Here is a 14855-nt window from a genome sequence, read left to right on the forward strand (position 1 = left end):
TCTCTCCATGCAACTTGTATAACATTTTGCGTAACCAAATGGGTACATTACAAGTTATCTTTTAACAAAATATTATATACTGGATTTTCCCAAAAGGTAGGTAATCCCACTACCAGGACTGAAAGTGGGTCCTGAGCCTGCACAGGTAGTCGGTGGGATACCAGCGGCAGCCAATTAAGAGGTCACTGCCAGGAGTGTGTCTGATTAAGGATGGTATCCAACCTCGCAGAGCTGCCAGCCAATCAGAGCTTGGCAACCTCAGCAATACCACAATAGAGATGGCCGCTACTGAGGTTGCAGAAAGAAGAGAGTGTCTCCATGTTGAGGTGCATTTGAAGGACAGGTAAGGATTTTTTTTTTAATGTGCCAGAGTCAGTCTGGCCGCAGTGATCGGTGGGAGGCGGCGGAGGACAGGTGAACCCTCTAGCAGTGGCATTGTAGCCGTGAAGTGGCCATTACAACTGGGATGCCAATCCATGATCAGGCATAGAGGATTGTCTCTCCCTGGGCATGCTGGCAGGCCGCTGCGATATACCTGGCATCTCCCCACACATGGGGGCCTGTCCTGATGCTGGTAAAATGCCACCGGGGGCAGGATGTGGCCATTAATTGGCCAGTTAGAGTTAACTGGCTGCCCACCTCCAGTCAGCAGAAGGCATTCTGCTTCTCTGAATATGCTGAGGTGGCAGGAAGATGTTGGGCTTCCCTCCTGATGCCATTTTATCAGCACTCCTGCCTCCCAGCCTGTCTCTAGAGGACTGGTAAAATTCAAGCTTATAACTGAAGAGCGTATCTAACAGTGGTAGAATGTATGGTGATTACCAACAATACTGAACCAAGTCAGGGTCAGTAAACAGGGCTAAAACAGGGCCAACATTTCTAGAAATCCTGTCCATTTTTTTTTATTATATAAATTATCATTTATGGTGATCTTATTCTAATGCTAACACAAAGATAATGTCTATCACAATTTGCTAATAATTGCAGGGTGGATTAGGGAAACCAGTAGATGTAGTGTATTTGGATTTCCAAAAGACGTTCAGAAAGATTCCACCTAAAAGGAGCCCATAATGTTAGGGGTAAGATATTAGTATGGATAGAGGGCTGACTAACAGGAACAGAGTTGGGAAAACTGGGTCATTTTCAGGTTTGCAAACTGTAATTAGTGCAGTGCCACAGAGATCAGTGCTGCGGCTTCGACTTCTTACAATCTGTGTTAATGACTTTGATGAAAGGACCTAGTGTATTGTAGCCAAATTTGCTGACAATACATAGAAAGGTAGGAAAGCAAATTGTGGGGAGGACACAGAGTCTTCAAAGGTCTATAGATAGGTTAAGTGATTGGACAAGAATTTTGCAGATGGAGTATAATGTGGGTAGATGTGAGATTGCCCGCTTTGGCATGAAGAATAGGAAAGCAGAATGTTATTTAAATAGAGAGAGACTGCCTGATGTTGTGGTACAGAGGGATCTTGGTGTCCTTGTACATGAATCACAAAAAATTAACATGCAAGTACAGCTTGTAATTTGGAAGGCAAATGGAACGTTAGTCTTTATTGTAAGGTGGATGGAATATAGAAGTAGGGAAGTCTTGCTACTACTAAGCAGGGTATTGGTGGGACCACACCTGGACCACACTTTAGGAGGCATGGTAGTGTAGTGGTACTAGTAATCCAGAGATCAAGGCTAATGCTCTGGGGATACAGGTTCCAATGCCACCACAGCAGCTGGTGGAATTAAAATTCAGTTAATAAATGTGGAATATAAAGTTAGTCTCAGTAATGGTGACCCATGAAACTAGCATCAATTGTTGTAAAAATTCATCTGGTTCACTAATGTCCTTTAGGAAAGGAAATCTACTGTCCTTACCTGGTCTGGCCTACATGTGACTCCAGACCCACAGTAATGTGGTTCACTCTTAAATGCCCTCTGAAATAGCCTTGCAAGCCACTCAGTTTAAGGGCAATTAGGGATGCGTAACAAATGCTGGTTTTGCCAGCAATGCCCACATCCCATGAAAGAACAAACAAAAAAAAAGATAACTGTGTACAGTTTTGGTCTCCTTCCTTAAGAAGGGACATACTTGCATTGGAAGCAGTTCAGAGAAGGCTCACTAGGTTGATTCCTGGGATGAAGGGGCTGTTTTATGAGGAAAGATGTTTGAAAGGCTTACCAACAAACATGTTGGGCCCATACTGATTGGGATTTACAAGCCTGGATTTTCACCAAGTCAGGTTGACTCGGGAGCCCTTTAAAAATGGTGTGCATTTCCCAATTCTGAAATTCCCGATCCCATTCTTAGGCTGTGCAATTTTTGGGAGTGGCTTTAAAGGGTGAAGGCTGCTTCCTGTCAGAAGCCTCAAACTAACACTCCTGACTTGACTGGCTCCATTGCAGACATATGGGCATGTCCTACTCCTCTGCAATTTTCATGGAGCTGAGCTAGGCTTCTAAAGAGTCTACTTAGAGAAGTCGTGAACCCTAGTGTGCATGAAAGGCTCTATTAAAAGGTAAGTTCAAAAGACCTCCCTCATGCACCCTATGCCAATTTAAAGCTCCCCCACCCACCTCGACAGGCCCCCTATGCCAAGCTCTTCCCTTCCACTAAGACCGTCAGGCCTGTCATGCTCCCTATGCCCAGCTCTACTCTTCCACTTACCCCCCTAGGTAAGCCTTTCAAACAACCAACCTCTGCACCTGGTAGCCCCTGTGGCTGCCTCCAAACTTCTTCCCAGGTCTGCTGGCCTGACTCCAGCTTGCCCCCCCCCCCCCCCCCCCCCCCCCCCCCCCCCACCTACCCAGCAATGAAGATCCCGCCTTGAGGCAGATAGACTAAGCTTGGAATTTTCCCAACTCCTGTTACCCACCTTGAGGATTAAAATCCAGGCTGTGATCTTATTGAAACATATAAGATTCTGAGGAGCTTGATAAGATAGATTCTGAGAGGATGTTTCCTCTCATGGGGGAATCTAGAACCTGGGGGCACAGTTTCAAAATATGGGGTCTCCCAGTTAAAATGGGAAATGAGAAGGAATTTCTTCTCCAGAGGGTCTTTGGAATTCTTTACCTCCAGAGAGCAGTGGAGGTTGGGTCATTGAATATATTCAAGGCTGTGTTAGACAGATTTTTGATGTACAAGGGAGTCAAGGGTTATGAGGAGCAGGCAGGAAAGTAGAGTTAAGGCTACAATCAGATTAGCATGGTTTTACTGGATGGTGGAGCAGGCTTGAGGAGCCAAATGGCCTACTCCTATTACTTATGTTCTTATGTTTTACTCTCAATTCAAAAATAAAAGTATCATTTTTATAAATCCTGCTTGTACACTACAATGGTGAGGTTGCAATTAAAGCAACAATGAAATCAACACATCTTGCAATAACATAACAGAAATAGTAGGAAATGCTTTTACACTTTGTTTACAAGAATACATTAGTTAATAATCTCTGTAGACAAATCATTCCCATCAGTGTTGCTATTTAGCCACATAGGTTGTAGTGTAAATAGGACATTTTAACACATGGCTTTTCTTCTAAGAAGTAGCATTTCTAAAATGTTAATACTTTAAAGCTCCAGGCTTAAGTAAGATTTCCCTGGAGGCTGTAAATACATAAAATTGCCATTCTAAAAGTGTAACAATATTTATATTGAAGTAGAACATTCAGGCTACTGAAGGAAGAAGCTGAAGATGGTTTCTACCACAGAAAAATATTAGTATCACAGTGGACTGTATCAAATGTCCTGGATACTTTGTTGAGCTGCATAAAGTATGTAATATTCAAAATGTGTTGGAGCTAAATATTTCACAAGTATGCTGTAGCCAGACAGATGATTGATGAGTTAGATATGTTAGGATTTTATTTCTCTTTATGCCTGTGTTTAGATCCATGAGTTGTATTATCTTGCACTAGATTCACAATATATAATATTTATAATATTGCAGGAATGTCTTGAGAATTGAAATCACCAAGTATTGAATTAGTAAAACAAATCAACTTTGTTTCTCTCAACATGTATATATTCTACATCTGATATTACATAAACAGATTAAATATCAATTGAAAGTCAAACACCATTTTGTGCCTACATTCCCTGAATTTAACAAAATAATTTTATAGCTATTTGGTAATACAGAACTTGAGTATTGCTGAAAAATGAGATATGTCGAAGCTTTTCATCTTGTACTTCTCAAGACGTTTTGCAAGAATACCAATGTAAGGGGAAACCAACAAATTATTCTGTATGAGAAGAGAATGTTGATTGATTGGCAAGTGGACTCCGATTCATAGCAGTGTTGCCATGGAGAATGCACCAGTGATGGTGACTGACAGTTACTTGCCAAGCATTGTTTGAGATTTTAACCAGGCAGCTTGACCCTGATATTCCTCAGGGCAATACCTTGACCAGAGTCAACGAATGGCTGTCACTTATTTTGTTTAGCTGAAACAGACGCAAAGGATGTACATGCTCTTTCTGTCTGCAAAGAACAGGTCCCTGTGTATTAGTATATTTAGCTTCCAGTACACACAAATGCACTACACTGTGAGCCCGACTGACAATCTTAAATTGGTTGTCAGCATAACTCTTAGCACACTAAGGATTATTTAGAAAATGTCCAATCGTGGAATCACACCTAAGGTTGGATACTGTGTTTTGAGTTTTGCAAGCACGGGCTGGTTGGGTATGATCTGTACCTTGCCCACTGTGAATAGCAGCTGGGCTATGTTGTTTGGTAGGGTCTGCCAGTCTTTGGGACATATGGCCTACATACCTAGCATCACACGGGAGATCTAGATCCACCACCATTGCGTGAATCAGTATTCATTGAACTTTTAAACTCAGCAACTCATGCAGTTCAGTTTAGTTTTAATAACACTATTTTTGTAATATTATTTGTAAACTTTATAGTCATATTTCCTTGGAATGCAATTTAATAAAAGTAGCAATGACACACCAACGTTACAGCAATCCTAATAAAGTTATAATTACACTCAGCACTAACATAAACCTACCATAGTATATTTCAATCATGAGTAATTGAACAGCCTATGGACAATGTTACCCATGATGGCACCAGATCTTACCTATTCAAAGACAGGTGAAAGAGTGAGGTTAATTTTAACTTGCCAAAATCAGTGTTAATAATGTGGTAACAACCTCAATATGGGATCAGCAGACACTGAGCCCTGATAACTCTGATGATTGTCTTGCTGCCACTTTTATGGTAGTAGCATCCTCTTAGTATGCAAATACAAGTCACCTGAAATGCAGAGGAGCCCAACTACCATTTTAGTATTGAACTGGTTGGAGCATATGCTGAACATACTGAGGCTTGAGTGGTACCACTGAGCCAAGGTTGACAGTTTTAACTAAAATAATCAAAACTATTGGTTATTATTTTGCATTCTTTTAGTGACTGATGATTATGATATTGGATTGACTAATGTCACATACTTTAAAGCTACTTTTACGAACTCTTTTGGAGTAGCTTGAAGTAATTTTATTGACAAGATAATTTAATTCTTTTTAATCATTCCTTTCAAATTAAGTTTGCTCACCCTTTCTAGAACCACTCCCTCTATGTTCCAAATCTTTACATAAGTGAAAGAGTAAGCAGATGACTTGTCTGTTGATATCAATCTAAAACTTGATCTGGAAAAATTGAATAACAATATTTCCTTCAATAGTCCCTGCAAAGAAATGCTTTACTTTTTGCATAAACCAATTGAAACCAGTGGAAACGTACAGGTGGAACATGTGATTTACTAATCCATATTGTGATAGAAAACTGGGACATTGTGATAGGAAAGCTTTGTAAAGTTGAGGTTATCCAAAACTCTGCTGCCCGTGTCTTAACTTGCACCAAATCTCATTTCCCAATTGCCCCATTGCTCACTGAATTACATTGGTTCCTGGTCAGGCAATATCATCTTGATTTTAAAATTTTTATCCTTGTTTACAAATCTCTCCTGGCCTCAACCCTCCCAATTTCTGTAATTTCCTCCTGCCCCACAACCCCGAGTGAGATATGTGCACTCCTCTAATTTTGGCCTCTTGTGCATCCTCAATTTTAATTGCCATCATATTGAATTTTTCCACTCTAATTGACACTTCCTTTCAGTCCTTATGCTGTTTATTTTTTTAATCCTCGAGTCTGCTTGGTTAAGGAGATATAAAGTTGCACACCCTGTTCACTCAGGTCCCAAATGCCCTGTTCCCCTCGCAGTGCCAATATCAACTCACACTTTCAGTAATTTGGAACTCATCAAATATAAAAACCTAAACACGCAAGGGCAAATCTAATGAATAGAGATGCTGTTAGATGCCCTGCCACAGCAAATTCTGGTCCAATTGGTTTTGGGAGGAACTTTTAACGTATTCAATTTAGAAATTGGGGTGACATTGAATTTTGCAATCAACACTATTTAGTTGCTTGATTTTGATTTCTGTAGATAAAACAAAAATGTAGTAATTAGTGAGAACAATAAATATGAATGGTATGAAGCTTAATGAAGATTAAACTGGGGAGATGCTATTCATTCAATACACTTTAGATATATTCATTACCATTTTTACAGTATTTGCAGTGTAGTATTGTAATAAGTTAGATTGCTTTAGTGAGTTGTTAGTGAGTGTTTTATAAGAGTACTCTTGTTTAAGAAGCCAAGGGAGAACATTCATGCTCAAAGTAAAGGCACTAATACATGGATGTTGAAGTATTTCCTGAACATAGACATTGAAACTTGTGCATTATAAGACTTTTGTTTAATCTGTACATTATCCAAAATGTAGAATTAAAATATGTGAAAGAAACAGGTCAAACCATGTACTATTGGGTAATGTGAAATAAATCACATTTGATACATCAGAACTTGTTGACTATCCTATATACAACAGTCCTCTATAACTTCGTGCGCTGAGGCATTTTGGCACATTTTTATCAGGAAATGAGTTGCAACTTAAATTTCACACAAATGGCAGTCTTTTAAAAAAAAGATTAATGGCTTTGGTCACTGATTAAGTTTTGAAAAAGGCACTGATGCACAAAAGTAGCTGTGTTTATGACTAACACGGATTCTCAAATTCGTAATATGCTTGTTTGGAGTGTCAGGCAGGTTAGATTTCTGGAACAGCTAGGACTGACCCATTATGTTTGTTTGCTGTTTTCATTGTATAGAAGTGTGTATAGTATGAACAAACTTATGGGTAATGCCTGCTAGTCTTCAGCAAATCTTCTTGCCAAAGGTAACACTATTAAATGGATACCTTGGATCAATGCCCACATTGACTGATTAAGGTAAATAGAATCTTAACCAATTACTGAATAAGTACTTTTTACATAAAACTGCAGGGTTTTATTCATGCTTTGAAACTTGTTGAAATATAATATTCATAGAATGTTGTCTAGGAGGTCTTGTGGCACAGTAATAGCTTCTCTGCCTCTGAGCCAGAAGCTCCAGATTCAAGTCCTATTCCAGGACTTCTTGGCCAAGGAAGATGCATTCATAACACAGCCAAACAGGCTGAGTATCAACTTGCAAATCCTTCCAACATATGCCAATGGCAGAGGGTAAGAACAGGAAGATCCCTGGTCAGCCATGTGATGGAGAGAAAATTGGAACTCTACCATCACTATCCATAGCTCCAAGCTACAGCATACATGTAAGTGCATGTTGCCACAGCAAGTCCTCTGGGAGCTGGTAGGCTCAGTTGGCTGGATGGCTGGTGTGGATTAGATTGGTGCCAACAGCTTGGTGTTCAATTTCCCTGTTCCGGCTGGGGTGGATTTGGGTTCTGCCTCCTTGCCCAACCTCTGATTGAGGTCATAGCACTGTGGGTTGGACCTGTCTTTAGGCAGAAAGCTCAAGGAGAAGAATGTTGCCTATGTTTCACTCTATAGATACAACCTTTGAAATTGTGAGACTTCATTCCGAGTGCAAATTGAGAATCAAGCAGCGAGGTCAAGTGTGCCTGATCCACGTGATTCCAATTTTCCAGCCATTATAGTAAATGGTTAGAAAATTGGAAGAGCTGTAAAAAGGCCGTGCTGACTTCCGTGCCACGTTCTCTGATTTGCAGTTCCATTGAGCAAGGCTCTGAGATGGAAATGGGATTTGAACTTCAGAGTTTATAAATACATGTCGTGCTTCTGTATTTTTAGTTTGGACGGTAAAGAAAGATGAAACTTGCAAGATTTAGAACTTTAATATTAATCACTAATATCGATTTTTAAAAAAAATTTAATTGGGTTTAATGTGTGTTTTGTGGCTGTCAGGTATTTTCCCATTCAACTGTAACAAAATCAGTTTTATGTCATAGTAAAAAAGACACTGTGTCACTGTTACAATCTAAAATATATTTGAAGTTATTCTGCACATTAGCTTCTGCCTTCTGTCAAAACCAATAATGGAGTTATTAAAGACCTGAACTATGTTAAATTAATGAGCCAATTGAGTTACTATTGAACAAACCACTGTATTCAATAGCAATGTTTCTCTGACAGAGAAATATTTAATTAATTATTGACTGCTTTCTTTGTAATCCAAATAAAAAGTATTTACATTGGTAATAGAGAATCAGAGAAACACAAAAATATGCTAGAATATATATGGTGCATTACGAAAGTATTTTATGGAGGAGGAAGTATCAGCTGCCTACCATATACATAGCCAGAATGTAGGCTTCTACTTTCTCAATTCACCTAACAACGGAATATAACCCATGTTAAAAGTACCTAGTATATGGTTGCATCCAAGGGATACAAAATAATATTTACTGTAGCTTTCTGATTTTAAATGGAAGAAGATTTCTAATTGGATTATGGGTGAGCCAGGTTATAAAATGCCGTAGCCCTTTGGCACACTGCAAGTAACCTTTGTAATCTTACAGCTATATTTTATTATTGAGCACTTTGCATTTCTCTAAACTTTAAAGAAACTTGCATATCTAACTGTATGACATCCCTATAAAAGCTCACTGAGTGGCAGAGTGAATTAAACACTGTTTTGATGCCTGTTACATCCTGAAAACAGGTGCATAATGGACTGTGAAATCAATTTCACATGAATTCCATCCATTGTAGGACCTGCTCAATCATCCAGCAGGCCCTGGGGCAGGGCTGATGGAAGCTCCCAGCTGAACGAAGTGAGCTTCACAAATACATTAAAATGAGTGCAAATTGACATAATTAGATCAATGTGATTTTGCAGTTTATGCCTCTATAATATTAATGTCAGTCCACACTAAACCTTGAGGATTAGGGGAAGACAGGCAGTCATTTCAAAAGGGAATATTTTGACATTTTGTTACAGCAGGAAGTGATTTTATGATAATTAGAGATACTGGAGTAGAAATTGGACCCCTTGCCAATGTACTGGTATAAAACAAGTGCAACAAGGACCAGTGTCATGTATTAATGTCCTGCGCCCATTGGATGCCTTTTGCCTATCTAGGGAATTGGATTCTGCAAAGCAGAATAGGAGCCTGTCTTGCTCTGTTCTGGATCCTTCAGTAACCACCACGGTTGCACTTGCTACTAATAGGCTAGTTTTCAAGAAAAGAAAATAATTGTAAAAAATTCACCTGTGGGGTCAGATGAATTCACTGATGCTGACAGGGCTACATTTCTAACATTACTGAGGAGAGTGGAGGGAACATTGCTTTGAATGTGACCGTGTTATGCCAGGAATTAAAAAAAATACTGGAAAAACTCAGCAGGTCTGATAGCATCTGTGGAGAGAGAAACAGAGTTAATGTTTGGAGTCCAATATGACTCTTCTTCAGAATCATGTTATACCAGTCCTGGGAGCAACGTGTTGCTGCCCAAAGTTTGGGAGTATCCTGTTTCTCAGTGCTGACAGCCTCCTTCAGCACAAAATTCACTAAATAAAATAAAAAATTTTCATGAAAAAGCAATTCCTTTAAAACTTTATTCACTGAAGTAAACTAGCTGGAATAGCCCCTAACAGCATGGGAAAGTTATGTCATGGGAACCTTCCTGTTTGCCGTTCCTTTCCTGCCACTATCACACAAAAAAAACTGCACTGCTTTGGCACATGTGTAAAGGCCAATATTTGTGTACAATGCTTCTAGTAACATCTAGAGGGTGAGCAAGTCACAAGCTAGGTTTGTACCATGCTGAAGTGGCCCACGTGCAATGAGCAAACTTGAGAAATACAGTTCCCTTCACCTCACTCTTGTTATCAGTACAGTTCTTTCTTATTGTGAGCCAGGTACAAGGGACCTGGGTGACTGCATGATTCAGTGAACTGCCTCCACCCAACTGGCAGTTACATTTTTATCAATGTGTAAAATTCAGCCGTTAAATATGTCCACCTATTTTGGTACACCTCCTCTAACAGGACCTCAGCAAAGGGATTATTATCCAAAAGTCTCCGCTGTGTAATTTTGAATAGCCAACCTTGCCTTCACCACAAATTCCCTTTTAATGTAGTCTTTTATGAGTTTCTGCCTGGCTCAGGTTTTCCACAGCCCAGCCAAGTGTGCTATAGGTCAGGCTGTCTGGGCAAACTTTCCCTGTGCTAGTTGCCCATTCAATTTAAGGGGAGCTCTTCACATGGAAAATTTGGTGTTATCTGCTGTCTGAGCACATCCAGGCAAGCCTGTAGAATGGGCTTGTTCAATCCCATTTTTGTCATTATTGGAAAATTGGAGTTTTATAACACAGGATTATACATGGTACAATGGATCAAAACATAACAGCATAAAAGTATACCTAAATTCAGCACCTTGGCATTAATTTGGTAAACTCACTCAGAGGTCATAAGGTGAACCACAATGGGAATTTTAAATGCTATAGCTTTTCAATAGCTGGAGTTTTGAACCATTGCCTGGGCAGTTTATAGGGCTCTGAATTCTATCTGACATGTGCAAACCTGATATAGTAGGACTTCATGTATATGAAGATTCAGAAAATTACACAAAAAACCTTAGATAAAAACAGAATAAACTAAAAAGCGAAACTTTGCATTCATGGAATATGATTCCTTAAGTTTTTGAAACTTCCCATGTCTACTGATCTTTTTTCAGTAAGTCATTTGAGACATCAACATCAGTAATTCTGGCTCAGGTTCCCTTTGCCAATCAGTACAACCTTTAGCAGCCTATAAATCAGTCTATACAGCAATATTTAATCTTTCCCTCAGAGAATTTATCACCCCATTTAAACCACTAACAAAATAAAGGAACAGTAAATGCTACATGTGTAAAGTCTTTAACAGCTTAAATAAGACCATTAATCAGTTTTCACTGCATGGAAATAGATAGGTTGGCACAGCTAGTACAGTGTTTTGGTCAGGACCTTTTCCACAAATACACCAGTGGTAATTCAGTTCCACAGTCTAATAAAACAGCTGTAAAATCTTTGATTAAGTTGGTGAGGAGGGAATTTGGGACAGGTTTTAAATTTTCTCAACACTGGAGTAATCCCTCAGAACAGGTTTGATCAATACCTTGAGATTTCAAATACATATTTTGTAATGATCAAAGACTATTAACCATTTACAGCACAATTACTTTCATCTTCTGATAGAAATCCAGAACTTGTTATATACATTCTAATGAAAGAAATTATTTCTCCCTGGGAACCTAATGGAGGAAAAATATTTCCAAAATTGGTCTGCCAGACAAGACTCAATAAATTGAAGCTTGCCACCCACCAACCATTTGCCTATTTATTAATTCCTCATATTGTTCCTTGATGATGAAATTGGTAGCAGGGCAAGACTGATCATGCACTAATGCTCAATTTCACTCCTATAATCAGAGTAAGAAGCACCCGATGTGTCCCCAAGTATTTGGTTGAAAAATCAGTGTTGCACCATTTAAGTTGCATGTCTACTTAACCCCTTCTGCACTTTTTAACCCCAATTAGTTCTCTGAGCAGAGTATGGATTTATTTATGATGGCAGCACAGAAAGGTGACAACTCAATTAAACAAGGTAACAAAGCAAACCATAAAAGTAAAAATTGAAATTGATTGAATTACTGAAATCATCAGCTCAAAATTCCACCCCCCCCCAACCTCAGTATTTTCCCTTGTTATTTCTTATCTCCACTAATATTGTTTCTACTTCCTGCTCTTCTGAGCCAAAATCCTTCCTCTCTATCTGTCCTTATGTTAAACTCTTTTTCAGTCAGGGCCACCACCTTTTCCATTTTGTCTGTCATTTCAAAACATCAAATACCTTGGAATATTTGGCTCCCAATTAGGTCAAAGTCATTTATCTCTATTTGTGCCATTAGTTTCTCTATCTAGTTATGAATACTTTGTGCATTCAGTTAAAGTGTCTTTAATTTGAACTTATCACTTCTATCAGATTTGACTTTATTCACCAATGCACAATTACCATTGGACTCTCTGTGCCTTCCTGTCACACTCTTCACCCAAATCACTGTACTGCTCTATGACCTTGACTTTTCTCTTTAAATTTATAAATTTCCTCGCACCTGAACTTTCCAATTTCTTTCCTTTAGTTTAAAATCCTACCTTTAAGCTAAGACAGCATGCCCTGCCCAGTTTAAGTGTAGCCCACTCCAATGGAATTGCTCCCTCTTTCCCCAGTACTGATAAAACAGGGTTCCTTCATTTGTATTTTTTATTCATTGACCTAGAGGTAAATATATATTAAAGATAATTTTACGAGTCTACATCATCAGTGGAGAGCCTTGCTGCTGGCCGAACATATTGAAAATATTCAGAAATGGGCATCAGATGTTGATCGTCTATTTGCAACTCCAGTGGTTCACTCATTGGGAACTCACACTGGCAACAACTACTCCCTTTTGAGACAAGTTGTACACTTTCAAGATAATTTATCAGTCAATCCTGTTAAATGTAAATACTGCATAATTAACTGATTCTAAAAAGTAATAATGTAATAAATTACATCACTATTTTAGTGAGAAGAAAGCAAACAATATTTTGGGATTCTATTTAGCTATATTGGGGAACATTCTCAAACACAGAACACAGCTATCAATGGAAAATTAGCCACATTATACCCCTGAGGTACATCGTGAACTCAGATTGGCAAAGGTGGTTAATTCAAATTATTGAATACAATTTCATTAGTTAAAGAGATGTATACTGGCTGATACATTAAGAAAAAGATTAGCATTATGTAGTAATCTGATATGTAATATACCTTTAAGAAAACTGTTGTAATGTAAAATCACATGATCATAATACTCAATAGCAGAGTAGTGCAGGCTACCTCTGTGAGAGAGTCTTGAGTTAGACACTGAAGAGTGAAGACAGTCTTGAGATGTGAGCACACAGGTGTAGCTGCTGAGTTTTGTTTGTAAATAAACAGCACGTGTTTATTCTAACAACAATCTACTGATGTTCTCTGTTTCTGTGCCAACTTGGTCACTCCGAAACAAGCGTGCAACCTGGATGCTTTAGCCCCAACAGACCAAGGGCACTGGATCCAACACATGACGAGACAGATAGTGAAATACAAAACTAACTGGAAGCCAGTAGAAGAGCCATAGAGACGAAAAAAGCTAGACAGTAAAATTTAATTGGCAAGGTATGATGAACGACATATAGATTAAATAGGCAAGTTACAGAGATGCAAGGTGTAAATATTTGAATGTTAATGTAGTACATGATATATGCTTGGGAATTTACATGGATGTATAAAAGACAGACATTTTATGAATAGATCTAATGAAAAGTTGAAGACAATGTCCTACAATAGGTAGAATCAGGGGCTCTGAAGGCTAATCTATTGCTTTTGTTAATTTTACAAGACACCGTAGCATTACGATCCCAGCTGACATTAATACTGGACAAGTCAGATCCCAGAGTCAAACCTGGCTTGACAGATCGTAACAATTTAAAAAAAAAACATGGAGGTAAGTTACTGAACAAATTCACAGGAGTCTGCTGATGAACTTTTAACCACAAAGAATAAAAGATCTATTAAACAAGAAAAATGAACTATATTACACCAGGCAAAAAGGTTAGAATGATCTCAATACAAACACAAGATGATGATTCAATTTCCCAATATTCCTTCACCCAGCAATATTTTTATACACACAAACCAGTGAAGAATTACCACTAGCTTGACACAAAGTCTCCTCGCTTGGGACTGGCACATGTGAGACATCCAAAAATAACCACACTTTAAACTCACTGTTTCAGTAGCAACACCACTAATCATGTCCAATTACGGGCTATTCAGTTTACTGTCCCATTAGTTTGTACTTTTCTCTTTTGAGAGCTTAAAATTCCTGTTTTCTCTCTCTGATACCCACTGACTGAACTGCCTATCAGCTCCTGTCCTTTTTTTGTCTTTGTGTCACTTGAATCACCTGAGTCACTATCACTAAGCAACAGTCAAGGCCCAATTCTGAATTTACTTGTGATGTTGTAGATACGGAGATCTCCAGCTTCTGGAGCTTATAAATCTCCCTCTAGTGGTATAAGACTGCAGATGCATGCATCAGTATATATATATATATATATATTATATATATATGTATGTATGTGTGTGTGTGTGTGTGTGTGTGTGTGTCTCACAGAATGGTGATGTCCAAATAAGCAGTGCATAAGATAAGTAACACGTTTAATCTACTATAGATATTGCAAGCAGGCTACTTCCATTACTCATGCCCTTCTAATTAGTATGTAGCTGAACATAGTGAACGAGATAGTCTTGGCTGTGACTACAAGAAAGGCAATCTTATTAAATTGTTTTCAATGTTTGAGCATCTTTATGTTGAATTTGAATCTGGAACAGTTGAATTTCCAGGGTATGCAGGAAGAAGTGTACTTGCAGGAGACAGGTGGACTACTCAGACTCACCACAAACTTAGCTTAATATTTA

The 14855-nt window shown here is 38.7% G+C and overlaps 1 protein-coding gene across 1 annotated transcript in view; it reads right to left on the minus strand.

Moving 5' to 3' along the window:
• The window catches only part of adrb1 (adrenoceptor beta 1), a 29499-nt gene extending 15223 nt beyond the window's left edge, over positions 1–14276 (minus strand). Inside the window, exon 1 of the mRNA XM_041209533.1 lies at positions 14163–14276. The gene's annotated coding sequence lies outside the window, so the exon portion shown is untranslated. The remainder of the gene's footprint in view (positions 1–14162) is intronic.
• Between the last annotated feature and the right edge of the window lie 579 nt (positions 14277–14855).

The sequence above is a fragment of the Carcharodon carcharias genome, chromosome 17 (genome assembly GCF_017639515.1).
Source record: "Carcharodon carcharias isolate sCarCar2 chromosome 17, sCarCar2.pri, whole genome shotgun sequence".
In the NCBI taxonomy this organism is placed as follows: Eukaryota; Metazoa; Chordata; class Chondrichthyes; order Lamniformes; family Lamnidae; genus Carcharodon; species Carcharodon carcharias.